The sequence below is a fragment of the Asterias rubens genome, chromosome 12 (assembly GCF_902459465.1).
Source record: "Asterias rubens chromosome 12, eAstRub1.3, whole genome shotgun sequence".
In the NCBI taxonomy this organism is placed as follows: Eukaryota; Metazoa; Echinodermata; class Asteroidea; order Forcipulatida; family Asteriidae; genus Asterias; species Asterias rubens.
The window spans coordinates 13,635,704-13,653,516 of NC_047073.1; the positions used below are offsets into that span (position 1 = coordinate 13,635,704).

The 17,813-nt window shown below is 37.7% G+C and overlaps 1 long non-coding RNA gene across 4 annotated transcripts; it reads left to right on the forward strand.

Moving 5' to 3' along the window:
* The first annotated feature begins 7,814 nt into the window (after positions 1-7,814).
* LOC117298076 lies at positions 7,815-14,628 on the forward strand. Of its 4 annotated transcripts, none has more exons than XR_004519945.1 (6): positions 7,815-9,635; positions 9,886-9,989; positions 10,438-10,575; positions 11,057-11,138; positions 11,926-12,017; positions 12,823-14,628. It is a non-coding gene; the product is annotated as an uncharacterized LOC117298076 (long non-coding RNA). The 4 variants fall into 4 exon arrangements; XR_004519946.1 differs by having other exon boundaries at positions 9,886-9,946; XR_004519943.1 differs by having other exon boundaries at positions 9,886-10,575.
* Positions 14,629-17,813: the final 3,185 nt, after the last annotated feature.

Consider the following 17,813-nt stretch of genomic DNA (forward strand, 5'->3'; position numbering starts at 1 on the left):
CCCTTGATCAAAACTACAAAATAAACAAGTCTTGGTAGTTAAAACTATTTGCTATAAGAACATATCCCGGTGTGGAAAAGAATGTTGTTTAAATTATTCTAACACTGAAAGCTACAATATTTAGCGTATTATCCAGCGAGTAAGAGAGTAAGAACGAACAACTAAACGTTACTGAAATATTTTGTAATTGTTGGATATTTTTTTTTACCTTTTAAACATATGGTTACGTATTGTTCAAGGAATCAAAGTATGTATATTTTGAAATTATTACTACACAGAAAACTATAGATAATATGCGTTTTTTGTAATTTACCAAAAAAAAAGAGTTATCGGTTGCATTTTGTTTCTTCACAGAATTGAATGATATTTTTTGAAAACCGTGTTTTATAGTTTCTCGCGATGTGAACTTCGTTTGAGAACCTTCCACTGCTTTAACGTATGAAGGAAACAAAATATCACTTTATCACCAAACGCTCGAACAGACGCGAGACTTGCATATGGGTCAACACTGTATTACCCTTGATCAAAACTACAAAATAAACAAGTCTTGGTAGTTAAAACTATTTGCTATAAGAACATATCCCGGTGTGGAAAAGAATGTTGTTTAAAAGGAGCTGTGTCATAATGATCAAAGCTTGGCCCATTTCATAAAGCTGCTTAAGCTCAAAAAGTAGCTGAGCAGAGTAAAACCATGCTTACCAGAACAGGGTTACTAGTCAAATTGCCGTGCCATAATTATGCACAATTTGTAACAGGTTTCCTGCTGATATCTGATTGGTTCTGCTGATATCTGATAAGCAAACTTGTTTAGCAAAGACATTGGACACTATTGGTAAATGTCATACACCAGTCTTCTCACTTGGTGTATCTCAACATACGCATGAAATAACAAACCTGTGAAAATTTGAGCTCAATCGGTCGTAGAAGTTGCGAGATAATAATGAAAGAAAAACACCCTTGTCACACGAAGTTGTGTGCGTTTCGATGGTTGATTTCGAGACCTCAAGTTCTAAACTCGAGGTCTCGAAATCAAATTCGTGGAAAATTACTTCTTTCTCGAAAACTACGTCACTTCAGAGGGAACTGTTTCTCACAATGTGTTATACTATCAACCCCTCCCCGTTACTCGTAATCAAGAAAGGTTTTATGATGATAATTATTTTGAGTAATTACCAATAGTGTCCACTGCCTTTAAGCGTGGAATTGGGACTAGGTCTGTGGGCACCCAGTTCTCACGTCCTCAGACGAGGTTGATAAGTTAGCTATCATATTGATCATGACGATACAGCCCCTTCATCTATGTATTCAAGGAATGAATGAATGATTTGTATATAACCAATCTCGATTTCTTAAAGTTTGATTTTACGTTGCCGTTTGCACATATTAAGTGTGATTTGAATAGTGGTTTTTGCATTTTTGAGTGGAACTTAGAGACGCTGGACACTATTGGTAATTGTCAAGGGCAAGTCTTCCTCTTTTGGTGTATCTCAACATATGCATAAAATAACAAACCTGTGAAAGTTTTAGCTCAATTGGTCATCGAAGTTGCAAGATAATGAAAAACACCCTTGTCACTCGATGTTGTGGGCTTTCAGATGCTTGATTTCGATACCTCAAATTCTAAACTTGGGTCTCGAAATCAAATTCGTTGAAAATGACTTCTTCCTTGAAAACTACGTCACTTCAGAGGGAGCCATTTCACACAATGTTTTATTCTATCAACCCCTCCCCATTACTCATTATCAAGTAAGGTTTTATGCGATTCATTATTTTGAGTAATTTTCCAATAGTGTTCACTGCCTTTAAACCACTCACACAGAAGAGGACATTCAACCTCAGTAATTTCATCTCAGTCAAGCCATGAGATGTGGCCACGAGGGCGGGATGCTGGTCGCTGGACAAGATGGCGACAACGCATTAAAACAATTCTGTATGTACATGCGTTTACTTGCTAAAAATGTTGTCAGATCATGTACGCTTGCAGCTGACTTTTATCCTATATATTTTTTGTTCTCCCCCAATAAAGTTGTCCGATTGTTTTACATATTATCGATCAACAATAAAGTATTCTGATAAAACCTTCGCTAATTTAATCTGAGTGGCTGTGGATGAATTCGAGCTGAATTGTATCTCTGGTTTAGCTTGATTTGGGTCACGTGTTGTGGGGGAGATTCAATGTTTGTTTTAGTTTTCTTAAAGACAGTGGACACTATTGGTAATTGTCAAAGACTACTCTTCACAGTTTGTGTATCTCAACATATGCATAAAATAACAAAGCTGTGCGGAAAATTTTAGCTCAATTGGTTGTCGAAGTTGCGAGATAATAATGAAAGAAAAAACACCCTTGTCACACGAAGTTGTGTGCTTTCAGATGCTTGATTACCAATAGTGTCCAATGTCATTAATCCACTCTTATTTTAAAAGCTGTAGGTTCTGTTTAATTCATTATGCATGTTATTAGCCTAAGATTGCACTACAGAGCATCTAGTTCAAAATTTTCCCGGCCCTTTAAGCGGTCCCGGACTCCATGCCGTTAAAGACCCCCTAAAATGTCCTGTCTGGATCCATCCTTGGCGATGCTGTAGATGATTGGCATAAAAACGTTGTCTGAGCATTACATAATATGTAGACATAACAAGGATACGATTTTTTTTTTTTTTTTTTAGTAGTGAACTCCATTATAATCATTATACCCGATAGATACAATTACCAATAGCAAAAAATGGTGCATCATTGAAAAAGGTCTTAAGCTTAGCTTGAAATAGGCCTTAAACTCCAACATCTGAGAGGGGGGGCACATCACCCCTCAGACTCCTAGATTGCACCAGAGAGCATCTATGGCCTACAAATGCCCCCCGGCAACCTAAAGCGGGCCCCGGACCCCACGCCGTAAGTGTTATGAACAACGATGCCCCACCCCCCCTCCATCTTTCAAGACAAATTGATTTGGGTGGTGACTCTATAAATTCGGGAAAGTATGAATATGAATTGAGGAACACGGTAATAAGTGTAGACAGACAGCAGCGCAAACTTGCCTTATGTACTCCGAGTGCCAACGAGTTCGCTCGTGACATTGTCACTCGTGCTCTTCACAAGGGGGCGCTATCTATCATTTACAGACTCCTAGATTTCCACGAGGATGCAACCATTAAAAGTTAGGCCCCAGGCAGAACTGGTGGCTAGTGTCTATTTCATACGCACTGCATGTTTAAATAAAAAATACAAGTATCAATGTTCCCATTTTCGACCAAGCAGATACAGTCTTTAAATGTAGTGGACACTATTGGTAACTACCCAAAATAAACGAGTTATGGGGAGCTTTTGATAGTATAAAACATTGTGAGAAATGGCTGACTCTGAAGTAACGTAGTTTTCGAGAAAGAAGTATTTTTCCACGAATTTGATTTCGAGACCTCAGATTTAGAATTTGAGGTCTCGAAATCAATCATCTTAGAGCACACAACCGATTGAGCTCAAATTTTCACAGATTTGTTATTTAATGCAAAGGCTATGTTGAGATACAGCAAGTATCAAGACTGGTCTTTGAAAATTACCAATATTATTGCCCAGTGTCTTTAACTAATATCACATCTAGACTCAAACAATTGTGGATTCTTCTTTTTTCCTGAACAAATTAAATTAATTTTAAGAACACATTTTTTTTGTACATAGATCATGTTTAAATATTTTTTTTTTTTCCATTTTTATTAGCACGCATTCAATTTTGGGCACTTTACCCCTAATTTATTCAAAACTAGGGTTTCTTTTTCGCAATTTACACTCAATTTCGTTTTTACGGAAGCGTATTGCCGCCACATGAATACAAAAATCTTTCTTATCGTGTACGTACACCATAACTTATCGTGTACGTACACGAAAACCTATCGTGTACGTTCGTTACCTACACGATTAGAGAGGAAACAAATTATTCATGTGGCGGTGTCGCATACAGTTATGTTCTCTATGCAATACTATCCGGAAGACATTATTGCATATGCGATAATGTCTGCCGGACGGTTTTGCATAATGCAATTGAGTATGCCCAGACACATTTGCATATGCAGTTGTGTCCGCCCCCGTGTAAAACCGTCCTTGCAGTAAATTAAACGCCCTTGGTCGACGGAGCACGTTCGCCATTTTTTTTACAAGCTAAGTGCGTGTCATGAATGACATGGGAAATGTTCGGCCGTTGGGTATTCGCTGCAATCATAAAATACGTGAATAATCATGCTCCATATACGTAGGTTCAGTGCATGCACGCTCGCTTACGCGCGCACATACAAAATGTACAGTCATGCAATGTCCGCCGGACGGTTTTTGCATAGCCCCGGACACGATAGCATATGCAGAAGTGTCCGGAGCGGACAGTATTGCGTGGCGGACACAATTGCATCTTACAGCGGCAATACGCTTCCGTGCGTTTTCGTGCGTTTTCGTGCGCACATGACTTCTTTCTCCTCATTCATTTTCGTCTTAGTAATTCTACTTCATCTATCATTCATTGTATGTACGCAGCACTTTGACCATTCTGAAAATGTCTACTACCTGGGCCTAATTTCATAGAGCAAACATGTTTGCTTACCAGATTAAGGTTACCAGCCAAATAACCATGTCACCTATACAATTTGCTCATATCAGGGCCCAATTTCATGGAGCTGCTTGAGCACAATATTTTGCTTATAAGCGAAAATTCCTTGCTTAGTAAAATCAGATTACCGGTGTCGCATGCAATTATGTCCTCTATGCAATACTATCCGGATGACATTATTGCATATGCAATCATGTCCGCCGGACGGTTTTGCATACAATCGTGTCCGCCCGGACACTACCGCATGTGTCCACCCGGACACATTTGCATATGCAGTTGTGTCCGCCCCGTGCAAAACCGTCATTGCAGTAAATTAAACGCCCTTGGTCGACGGAACACGTTCGCCATGTTCTACCAGCTAAATGCATGTCATGATTGACATGGGAAATGTTCGGCCGTTGGGTATTCGCTGCAATCATAAAATACGTGAATAATCATACTGCATATTATGTAGGTTCAGTGCATGTACGCTCACGCGCGCACATACATGTACAGTCATGTCATGTCCGCCGGACGGTTTTTGCATAGCCCCGGACACGATTGCATATGCAAAAGTGTCCGGAGCGGACATTATTGCATGGCGGACACAATTGCATCTGACACCGGCTTAGACTACTCTCAATTGTTATGCTAAGTAAACACCAGTCACAATCAAAATGTATGGCATGAAAGTTGGGCCAGTAACATGTGTAAAATAAGCAAGCTATTTTCGTGCTTAAGCAAAAACAAATTAATTTGGCTCTGCTAAGCAGAACAATTGTTGGGCAATAATCTGTGCTCAGGCCCTGTTACTCACTGATACCGTATGGTTGACCAGCTTATATGCTGCTGGCTCTTCGGAAATTAATGGACTGTTGCGGCCCAATTAAATTGAATGATCGTATTTGACCAGTGAATTAGGACTACAGTGGATTCTGCAAAAAAGAAGAAGAGACCATTTTCCATCTTTTCTGTTCCTGCACCCATACAATTTCTTTTTGGTCCTCAGTGTTTTCATGGATAAAAGAACAGACTAATTTCTCCCTTGCAATGGATAACGAAGTCTTTCTTTTTGGTAATACCAAAAATAGCAATGTGGTTAACTTGATCCTGTTGATATGTAGATTTCATGTGTATACAATGGGAAACGCCCATCACTTTTAGTTTTAAAACGAGAGGTGGAAAAAGTACTAGTCAATGGAAAAATTTATGTTTTTTACTAATGGAGTAAACTTCAAGTTTTATCAGAAATGGGACTCATTTTTGATCTTAGGCCAAGGTTAACTTGCTTTTATTGTTACTGGTATTGTATATTGTATTTGTCATGTAAGAACTGTTTGTACGAATATTGAGACAAGAGACAGTGGAAAATAAATGAGAATCCCTGGGATTATAAAAAAAAAGGACTACAATGGATGCTAAACTGGAGAAATTAACCCCTTTCGACTTACTCTCGAATGCTACTTCAATGGAACGTTCATTTTCAGAAGAAAATTGTTGAAAACAAAGAAAATTTAGTTGAAATTTGCCGGGAAAGCTCTGAAATGCATTATATCAAAGAAAAACAGGGGTTGAATACCTAAACCCCGTCCACGAAAAATTTGAATACCCGATCACTTTTATTCTTCTGAGATATTTTCTCCAATAAAAGGCTTACTACCTGCCATTGTCTTCTTGTGCATTCTCTGAACTGGGGTTTAACTGTGGAATGCGAGCTGGCAAGACACCCATTGTTATCAAGTAACGAGTTTGACCTATAATGGCGAATGCAGCACGAAAGCAGCACGGCATTCAGTAGACCCTGGACAGTCGCGACCTGGAAAGCACCACGCCCTGCAGCTCCAACGTGGGACTCGCACCTCGCCTTTTTTTCTGATGAACTTTTAATGATAAATTTCTCGAAATTCTAACCATGGCAAAGCATGTGCATCCAGTAATATTTCGGCAAGAACTATTATAGCAATATTGCTACCATTTGATATTCTTTATTCTGAGCCTTGGCCTTGGTCAAGATGTAAAGTCAAGAAGTATGAACATTGTATTGTGTAGGTTTCTCACTGGCTAGACAAAGCTAGAGAGAGCTATGGTGTGACTCGCCGTACACTGCAGTGTGAAACTTCGCTTCCAAAGCCGAACACATAGCTCCAACGACATCTTGTTGAGGTAAGGATTGGGAAATTACCTTCAAAACTATTTAACGAAATTGTTCGACTCTATATCCTTTTAGAACGTGAACTGTGGGAGTAGCACTGGTGGGTTTAAAGGTTCTTTTTTATTTGGGGTTGAACAAAGAAAACTTGACTGGAGCGGAGTTTGAACCAACGACCTCTCCGGAAAAACGTGCCGGCGCTCTATCAAAATGAGCTATCTAGCCCCAAGTTGCCGGTCTCCCCATTTTGTCTCGTCTGTTTACTGGCACCCAAGTCTTTTGATCCCACAACAAAATTGTTTAAACTGATTTTTTTCCCGTGGACATTACTCTCGACTCATTTTTTTCTGCTTTGGGTTTTAAAATGCAAGTGTCCTGTCCTAAAAGCTTACACCAGTCAAATTGAGAAATTTAAGATTTTATCAGGTTACCTCAAGTGAATTAATGAATTAAACTGAATTATTTTTCTCAGGTCGGAGACGGAGAACGAGCTGGGTCCTTTTCTTGAGCTGCAGGGTAGAGGAAACACCACTATGCTGATGGCCCCCCCATGAGAGATGGGTGATGCATGTCTATGGATATGTGGTTAGTGGACGTAACGTTGGAGTTCACCAAAGGACCAAGGTCAGGAAAACTTTGTCGTGTATCCGAACTCCACTTTTTGAAGTTCCCTTGTGCTCTTCACCTCTTTAATTAAAAAATGTTGGACTTCATGTCCCCTTTTTCAAATCCCTCAAGCAACTGTTTAGTAAACCCATTCTAGACAAAAATGCAGAGAAACCATTAACACTATTTTTATATATACTTATTTTTTTTATGGTGAAAAACAAAAACATTAGGATGAACGGAATTTACATAAGACTCAGGCCTCTAGTGGTTTGTGATGATTTTGAAAAGAAAAGTTTGAGTAAACAAAATAAATGGGTCATAATTTTGTTTAGTATTGATCTAAAAAAAAAAAAACTATAGATAGCAATCCCGATATTGGATGCATTAGGGTGACACTGCTTGGTTTCGGTAATTTCTATCTGTAAACCCAAGTCAACCAGTGCACTCCTCTTGCTCCACCCCCCCCCCCCCCCCCCATCCCCTCAAAAAGTTCAGTGGAGGTCGGATAACGCAAGTTGGTATTCAAGATCAAGATCAAGACAAGGCGAAGACTTCGAAGTGTAAGAGGAGATCTAACCCGTTCTCTTGCAGAGTCCCACCCCTTTGTACCGCCCCCTCCCAACAAACGTTCGGCGATCTTGTTGATGTTGTCCTTGCATGTAGTTTCAAAGTTTACCTCACAATGTCTTGGCATTTTTTGAGATGCATATTGGTCGAAGCCAGTGATGCTTTTTCATTAGGAGACTTGTCTTACTGGACATTTCTGTCAGGGTTGATACTTCAAGTCGTCAGTTGCCATATTTATTTTCAATAATTGTCATGATTTGATACTTCAAATAGTGAAATGTTTTTAAACAAAAGAAATACCAAATCTAACTTCTTTTAAACAAAAATAAATAATTCCATTTAAAGTATAAGCCATTTTTCTTTTTAAGTAAAAAATTAAACTGTGTAATCAAAGCATTTCAAGTAATTTGTGCACTTTTCTCTATAGCCTTCAATTTGATGGTGAATGTTCGATATAGGAGTATTGAATATATAATTTAGACATTAGCTAAATTAATATTTACATATTCCTTATATCAGCATTACATCAATTCTGAATGTAGACAAAGTCCGTGACAATTTATTTATAATATTGAAGAAATTAAGTAAATCATATTAAACTCAATGCTCAAACAGACCAAAGGTTAAACAAAATTGAGCCAAGCTCAAGTCCCTTAATTCAAATTTTGTGTATTAAAGCTTAGGGCTCATAGACAATAGCTTCTTCGAATTGCTTATTTGCGAGCGTTGCGAGATATTAAAAAAAAATAAAATAAAAATCGAAACGGTTACAAGATAAGAAAGACTGAAGAGGACACAAGAGGACTTAAAGGAGGTGAACAGAGCAGATCATCAGTGAAGCGTGTTGCCTTGGTAATGTATGAATGGTAAGATAGTCCAGGCCTAGGGGATTTATAGTTAGTTAGCCTAGAGATAAGACTAACTCTCTCTTTCAGCATGTTCCTGAGGCAATAGGTAAAGTATAAGGTGGTGTAGTGCTTAGTCTTGATTCAAGTGTCTTGAAGCAAAACTAACTACTATGCCATCATCAGTAAATGCCGTACTTTAGATGTCCCTGATGAGTGACTGGAAGCAAGTGAGGTCAGGTGTTTGCAGCAATGGTTAAGTATAACAGGTTAAGTATCTGAGTAGCGACCGAATAACAATTCCTTTCTTCACAGGGTCTAATAACAAGCGTTTTTTTTCACAACCTTTTAACAAGCGTTTTTTTCACAGCCTTGTAACAAGCGTTTTTCCAAAACCTTTTAACAAACGGGGTTTTTTCACAGCCTTTTAACAAACGTTTTTTCCACAGCCTTTTAACAAACGTTTTTACCACAGCCTTTTACCAAACGTTTTTTCCACAGCCTTTTAACAATCTTTTGTTTTCACAGCGACTCTCCCTTTATTTGCATTCATGGGTAAGTATAACATGGTATAACAAGTCAAGTATGAGGTTAATTGGGAAAGAAAATTAACGATTCCTCCACAGCTTTTTACCTTTAATCTGCACTCTTTTAATACCTGACCATCTTTTTTATTTTTCAGTTTGTAGAGGTCAGTGAGGTCAATTAGGTCAGATCTTTGCAGCAAAGGTTAAGTGCCAGGTGAAGTATTTGGGTAAAGTATCTGGTAAGTCTGCTCCACTGGTCCTAACCTTCCTTTTTGCATGGTATTGATGGCGTTTTTGTTTTGTCAACAGATTGTGACATGCAAGCTGTGAAGAGATGGCTGCTTGAGGACACCGTAGCTGATATTGGTTTGGTAATGTATTGAGGTTGTCTCAAGGGGGGGGGGTAGTGCTTTCTGCTCTAACGGCAAGGCTTTTGACGAATGATACCCAAGCCCTACATCCGTATTGACTGTTTAAAGGGGTAACCCCGTTTCAGCACTAGGAGTAGGTGGCCACTGCCTCTGGAAAACAAAAAGTTACAAAAAGTGGTGTATAAGGGTGAACCCGACTTTAACATATTGACACTAACCTTTTTATGTACGTTTGTCTTCCAAACTGCAGATCGTAATTTCTTCTTGGAGATGATGTCGAGTGTATGAGATGACGTCTTTACTGAGCCGAGGTGATGCCTTTAAAGCAGGATCAGTGGTCCTGCAAGAGGATTGGTAATGTATTGGTAGTATCATGGAGGTAGAAATAACCCTAACCCTTACCCTATTTCTACTTCCAAGGTAGTATCAATTACAAGTTTTTGGTGGAGAGATTTCCTAATTATTTGACAACAACTCATTTTTAGAAATTTAGAAGATTGTGAGGAAATAAAAACCTTAGTTTATTGATGACTTTGAAGGAAAAACGAAACATGCGCCAAAGAATTTTTTTAATCTGTTAGACAAAGTAGAGACCGTTGTTACCATTATTGTCACTCGAGATTCTACAACAGTAAGTATGAACGACCAGCCAACTTGAGAACCAGATGTATTTTCTTTGTACAATCCAAGCAAACTGAAGTTCCTCCTAAGTCATTAGAAGTTGACTCTTCTTGCAGTTTATCGTAAAGATGTGTAAAATAATCAATAAATTTGGGTTTTTTTTAACTAAATTTACCCTCAGTTGAGCAGTCTCTTGCGGAGTGGTGACTACAACTGGACCTGTTTGGATGAGCATCGTAGGAGGGGAGTGGTCCCTATAACCTGTTTGGATGACCATCATTTTGAGGACAGGAGCACAGAGTCAACAGCATACGACACGGTTTGTAAAACTTCATCTAAAACTTGTCTTTGAAGGGAAGAATGACAAAGGGTTTTAAAATGTTTCAGAATGTGCGCTTTTGAAGGTTTCAAATCGTCAATTTTAAAAAGTCCATTAATTTAATCCACAAATTTCATGATGTGGAACAAACTAATCTAATCCATATTTTGTTGATAACTTTGAAGGAAAAACTAAACATGAACCAACCATATTAGGTTATTGATCCGTCAAACAAATCTTTTAATAGAAACGGTTTTTACCAACCGTTATTTGATATTCTACAATAAGCAAACATGAACGACCAGCCAACCTCCGAGCAAAACAAAACTTGAGAACCAGTGTGCTTGCTTTCACATCATCTTTGTACAACCCAAATTGAAATCCTTCTTGAAATGGTAAAAGTTGGTTCTTCTTGTAGTTTATTGTAAGGAGGTTTTAAATAATTCAATTTGTATGTGCCTTTACTATTCTCCCTCATCAGTTGAGCAGTCTCTTGTAGAGTGGTGACTACAACCGGACTTTGTATATGGGCATCGTTTGAAGACACAGGTGAGAGCTGCATGGTAAGTTTTACAAATTCATGTAAAACTTTCACTCGAAGAGAAGGTTGTCTCACAAAATGTGGCAAGGGGTTAATGTTTGAGCACCGTTAAACGTTTCAAGTTGTCACAATTAAGTGAGTACAAGGGAAAGAAAAACATGCACATAAGAAAGCTTTTGAACCAGTCAATCAAATCTATCAAGTACAGGCAGTTGTTACCAATTTCAGTTAGCAGGAACGACCAACCAACCAACCAACCACTGGTCCAAAAGAACTGAAAGGCAGTGGACACTATTGGTAATTACTCGAAAAAAAATAACATAAAACCTTTCTTGGTGACGAGTAATGGGGAAAGGTTGATGGTATAAAACATTGTGTGGAACGGCTGAAGTAACGTAGTTTTCGAGAAAGACGCAATTTCCCACGGATTTGATTTCGAGACCTCACATTTAGAACTTGAGGTCTCGAAATTAACCATCTTAACGCACACAACTTCGTGTGACAAGGGTGTTTTTTTTCTTTCATTATTATCACACAAGTTCGATGACCGATTGAGCTCAAATTTTCAAATGTTTGTTATTTTATGCTCATGTTGAGATACACCAACTGTGAAGACTAGTCTTTGACAATAACAAATATTGTCCAGTGTCTTTAAGAACCAGTCGTGCTTTTACAAATGATATGTCTGCGTAGAATCCAAACCAGCTGAAATCCCTTCTAAAACAATGGTAGTCGGCTCTTTATGCAGTTTATCATAACGATGAGTAAAATTGATTTAATTTGTCTGTGCCTAATTGATTGTCCCTCAGTTGAGCTAAACCTTCTCGCGGTGACTACAACTGGACCTGTTTGGATTAGCATTGGAGGAAACAAGTACAAAGAGTCAACAACGGACCCCATGGTAAGTTTAAAAAAAAATCATGTAAACCTTTTCATTTGAAGAGACGATTCATCCCACAACTTTGGCACCTTTGAGGGTTTCAAATTTTAAAGATTATAATAATATTCACTTAATCCGTTTGTTTGCAATAAATACACCATAAAAGCACATATTGAAAAACTCCTAAAATAGGATGTGAAGATTTTTAGAAAAAGATCTTTTAAAGGGTCTGGGTACTTTTTGTAGGACCAAAAAACACAATGTCCACAGATTTAAATTAAGCTTATGCAGTTTTAAGATAATGATGGTAAAAAAAAGCTTCCCTGAAAATACTAGTTACTGAGGTGCTGTAGTTTTTGAGAAATGAGTAAAACAATGTCATGAAAATAATTCTCATCTCGGTGATCATAATACGAAAAATATTTTAGCATGTAAAAACATATTTTCATTACATTGTTTTACTAATGTCTCAAAAACTACAGCACCCCAGCAACTAATATTTTAAAGTGCACTTTCTACTATCATTATCTTCAAACGGCAAGTTTAGTGTAAATCTGTGGAAATTGTGTTTTGTGTTACAAAAAGTACCCGAATACTTTAAGACACAAAAACTAGATGAAAGCTTGGCTTGTTGTACCATGTTCATTTCTTGTTTGCATGTTTAATGAATTGAACAACTGATTGAATAGAAGCTGCGGAGGAAAGACATTTCTTGCTTGCTATAGCACTCACGCTTTATCTAATCATCAGAACGACCGATTGTATTTATTTGAAGAGTTTATTATTTGAATATTAATCTTTGGAAATGGTATATTTTCTACAACAGATTGAGACGATAACCTTAGAGATGACATAGGCCTACACCCACTTAAGGGTCTAAGAGCTCTTGTTTGACTGTACCACCATCTGACGAAAGACTGTGTCAAGTCTACCCAGATGTCGGTCCACTGTCTCTTCAACTGTGAATTCAAGTGACATGTTATGGATGTTGAGGCTTAACTGACGCTTTTTGGACTGTGTGTCGCCAAGTGAAGGACTGTGTGAAGTCTATAAAGAAACTCAACTACAAGTTTATCCAATGAAGTGACGCATGGTGATGTTGATGAACTTTGTGACAGATGCTTTGGGTTGTCATCAACTAAAGATAGACTTTGTCAAGTCTAGCCAGGGATGTTGAGGCTTAACCAACGCTTTTGGGGGATGTGTGCCACCAACTGAAGGACTGCGTGAAGTCTATAAACATGGCTCCCACTTCAAGTTTATCAAATGAAGTGACGCAGACACTTTGGATTGTCGCCAACTAGAGATAGACTTTGTCAAGTCTAGCCAGGGATATTGAGACTAAACCAACGCCTTTGGACCGTGTGCCACCAACTGAAGGACTATGTGAAGTCTTTAAAGATCACTCTCCCTCCACTACAAGTTTATCCAATGAAATGAGTGAGCATTGATAAACTTTGTATCAAACACTTCTGATTGTCGCCAACTAAAGATAGACTTTGTCAAGTTTAGCCAGATGGCTCCCCACTTGTTCAACTAAAGCAAACTGTAACATGACGAAGCCGTATTAGATATAAAGACACTTGAGTACAGGTTGAACCTCGCTCCTCATGCTAAATAATATTAATATTTTTTATTCAAAAAAAAATCGAAAGCGTGTTTTTAAGTCCCTCGACAACATTTTGAAAACAAACCAAATATCTTTTCTGGTAAACTTAACTCAAGTTTTCTTAGCGTTTTTTGGTAGATTAGTCGTTTAGCTTTTCAGCATAGGCTCATACAAACAACGCCCATGAACGATTAAACTGGCAAAACTCCATCTTTGAAAACAATTCTTGTAAATTTAGATAAGAAATATTTAATGTTATTACGGAAAATTTTTCATAATCAGTGACATTTCCAGATGTATCCATCAGAGTATAGAAAGATTTGTTTAATTTTCATGGACTCCCTTGCAGCAGAATCAGTGAGTGGCAAATCTGCATTGTGATAAAATTGGCACGCCTGGGATGGGGTCGATTTCACAAAGAGTTAAGACTTGTCTTTTCTCGAGTTATAGGCAAGTTACTCGTTCCGTCCTAACTTTGGACTAGCCTCAAGTTTATAATATCTCCTGGGACTAGTGCTAACACTTCGTGGAATCGACCCTTTGGTGCAGTTTGTTTAATTGCTTTTGTTTGCTAAAACTATTGACTACAAATAAGTGTAAAAATGTCATTTAGTTTAAATATGCAGGGGAAGATTTTGACACAATTTAGACTGAAGTCGATCTCAGCCATTTCAAAACCTTGGTAATTAAAGCTCAGGTTGGGTCACTTTATAGTTAACTTTGTCAATTAATATATTTTCCAATGGTTGAAATCTGAACAAAATCGTTATACAAATTCCTATTTGTTCTTAGTATGCATTTTGCTTATGAGTGCTTTGTGTTGCTGTTTTTTTTTTGTAAAGAGAGGCTTTGCATAAGGCGCTTTATAAATGTTCCATTATTTTTAATAAATTATACAAATTATAATATTGTGCTAAGGTAATAGAGGTACTAACATTATTATTATTATTATTATTTATTATAAACGTCACGTTAAAAAACATGAAAATTGTTTTCCAGTGTGCATCATACAATAAAAACACTGAAAGGAGATAAAATGTATTTTTTCTTCAATTATTGCAAAACAAACTTTACACATTGCTCCATAAAAGTATAATTCAAGATGTGTAGGAAAGATAAGTGCGTACACCTGGCGCAAAATAGACATAATTAATGCACGTTTCAGCGAAATGCGCGTTTCAGCGAAATTCGTGGGCAGCATTCTATACACCTGGGCCCAATTTCATAGAGCTGCTAAGCACACAAATTTGCTCAGCATTAAATTTCTTCCTTGATAAAAGCAGGGTTATTAACCAAATTTCCTTATGTTGCATATTGCTTGTTACTGGTATTCAGCTGCTGTTTGCTTATCCTGAAAATCACGGGGAAATTTGGTTGGTATAATCCTGTTTTTATCGAGGCAAAAATGTCAACAACCTATCTTAAAGGAACACGTTACTTTGGATCGGACGAGTTTATAAAAAGTGTTTTGTAACGGTCCATTTGTTATAAAATGCATATGGTTGGAAAGATGTTTTAAAAGTAGAATACAATGATCCACACACATTTGCCTCGAAATTGCGTGGTTTTCCTTAAACTTTGCGAACTAACACGGTCGGCCATTTATGGGAGTCAAAAATTTGACTCCCATAAATGGCCGACCGTGTTTGTTGACGAGGTAAGAGGAAAACCATGCAATTTCGAGTGATACTTGTGTGGATTCTACTTTTGAAATATTTTTCTAATCATATGCATTTTATAACAAACGGTTACAAACGCTTTTTAAAGACCAACTCAACCGATCCAAGGCAACGTGTTCCTTTAACACGCTGCGTCGCCTAAAATGCGCGCTTTACTGAATAACGCACTGCTACATTGACCACCAAAATGGCGCATCCAAGTTTATTCTGATAATGACGTCAGACGAATTGGCGGCTCCGTCCATCTGCACTCTCTGAAGCATACATTTTGTGAAACTTGCTGACCAGGCCAAACCCTCAGTTTCGAAAAGGCACTTTTTAAATAGCCTTGGGCATGAATGGTTTCAGGCTTATCTTGATTCTTTTATTCGACGATATTACACAATACTTCCTTTGTTCTGTGTAATTCGTTGTTCACTTCCCTTTTGGAGTTAAAGGGAAACGTTTGACCACTCTTAATAAAAGGCAGTGGACACTATTGGTAATTACTCAAAATAATTATTGGCATAAAACCTTACTTGGTAACGAGTAATGGCGAGCTGTTAATAGTATTGTATCGTGAGAAAACGGCTCCCTCTGAAGTAACGTGGTTTTCGAGAAAGAAGAATTAGATTTCGAGGTCTCTGAAAACACACACAATTTCATGTGACAAGGATGCTTCTTTTTTCGCAACTTCGACGACCAATTGAGCTCAAATTTCCACAGGTTCGTTACTTAATGCACACTGTTGAGACACACCAAGTGAGAAGACTGGTCTTTAATACAAACTACTGCGAAGTGTTTCGATAGAATCAAGCATTTTTAGAAGAATTTCACTTCGAAGAAATGTGTTTATGTAAAAACCCATCAGTTTATATGCCCAAAAAATTGAATCCGAGAAGCGTCCCTCTGTGTATTCATGTTTGGGATTATTATACAAAACGTTAGGAAGCTAGGTGGCAGCAGACTTACCAGAGGTAAATTTCAATTGTTCACGTAGTTCTGGGCGTGCGCACATGGCTGAAAACAACGGATTTACCTGGTAAGTCTGCTGCCACCAAGCGTCCAAAAAGTCTCCAATTTTATTCGCTCCGGGTTTTTTTTTACGATGTCTAAATAATGCGACCACGTGACCCACTTTAGATGTCACGTGTGTCCCAATATAGGCGCAAAATAGAAACAACATTGGAAAATGTGTCCTCAATATTGGTGGTCGAAGTTTAAACAAAAATAACAGATAAAATACCCACTTTGCATAGTAGACTTTAATTGTGTGCTCTTCAGATGCCAAAGTAATGCTTCATGCCCGAAGCCTTTTTCGGCTTCAATTTTGGTGGTAAAAATTGAATGTTTTTGTACATATACAATTATTACTAAAAAGGGTGGCGTTTCTAACGATGCTTTTTAATATCAACAGCTCACACGTGCTCTTTACTAGGTCTGTATACCAAGTAGGCATAATGGTTATTAATTTTAAAGTAACTACCAAATATATTCCTTCCTTTAATTCTTGCTTAGTCATCATTGCACTGATACAAAAAAATCACAAGGAAACACCTTGTCAAATTTGTTGTTGTGAATGTGTGTAATTCCATGAATCCTTCAACTGTACGTGATATTTGTTACAAACTATACAAATAAATAAAATCGTAACATTTTAAACCTAAAATGTCGCTGGTCAAGCAGATTTGTTTTCATAGAAACTTGTATATAATAGTAAATGTCTACTACCTTTTGATTTTTGAGAGAAAGTGTTGAACACATTTTGTATACTTAGATGAGGTGTGCGGCTGTACCATGTTTAAATCTCTTTGAGAGTGTTGGTTCTGCCAAGAAGTGGTGGTTGACAACCATTGATTTTGCATGTATTAATCGAAACACGAAAAATTCAGTCTCGAGAAAGTGAGGTGTTTTTTTTTTTCAGTGCTGAGATCTGGTAATACTCGATATGTATTTAGTCTTGCTGGGTGTATAACCCTCACACAAGACAACACTTATTATATGTAATTATGCAGGGCTTTAACTTAGAGACTTCTACTGCCGTCTATTTGACTTTTCCTAACTTAAAGACATTGGACACTATTGGCAATTGTCAAAGACTAGTCTTTTCACTTGGTGTATCTGAACAAATACATAAATTAACAAACCTGTGAAAATTTGAGCTCAATCGGTCGTCGAAGTTGCGAGATAATAATGAAACGAAAAACACCCTTGTCACACAAACTTGTGTGCTTTCAGATGCTTGATTTCGAGACCACAAATTCTAAATCTTAGGTCTCGAAATCAAATTCGTGGAAAATTACTTCTTTCTCGAAAACTTCGTTACTTCAGAGGGAACCGTTTCTCACATTATACTATCGACCTCTCCCCATTACTCGTTACCAAGTAAGGTTTTATACTAGTTATTATGTTGAGTAATTACAAATAGTGTCCAGTGTCTTTTAGAGGACTAGGACGAGTTAAGTTCCGTATCTATTTAGGTAATTAGGAAGCATTGAACCCATCCTAAGTTTACTCGTCCTGACCTCTGGACCGGTGTCAGATGTAATT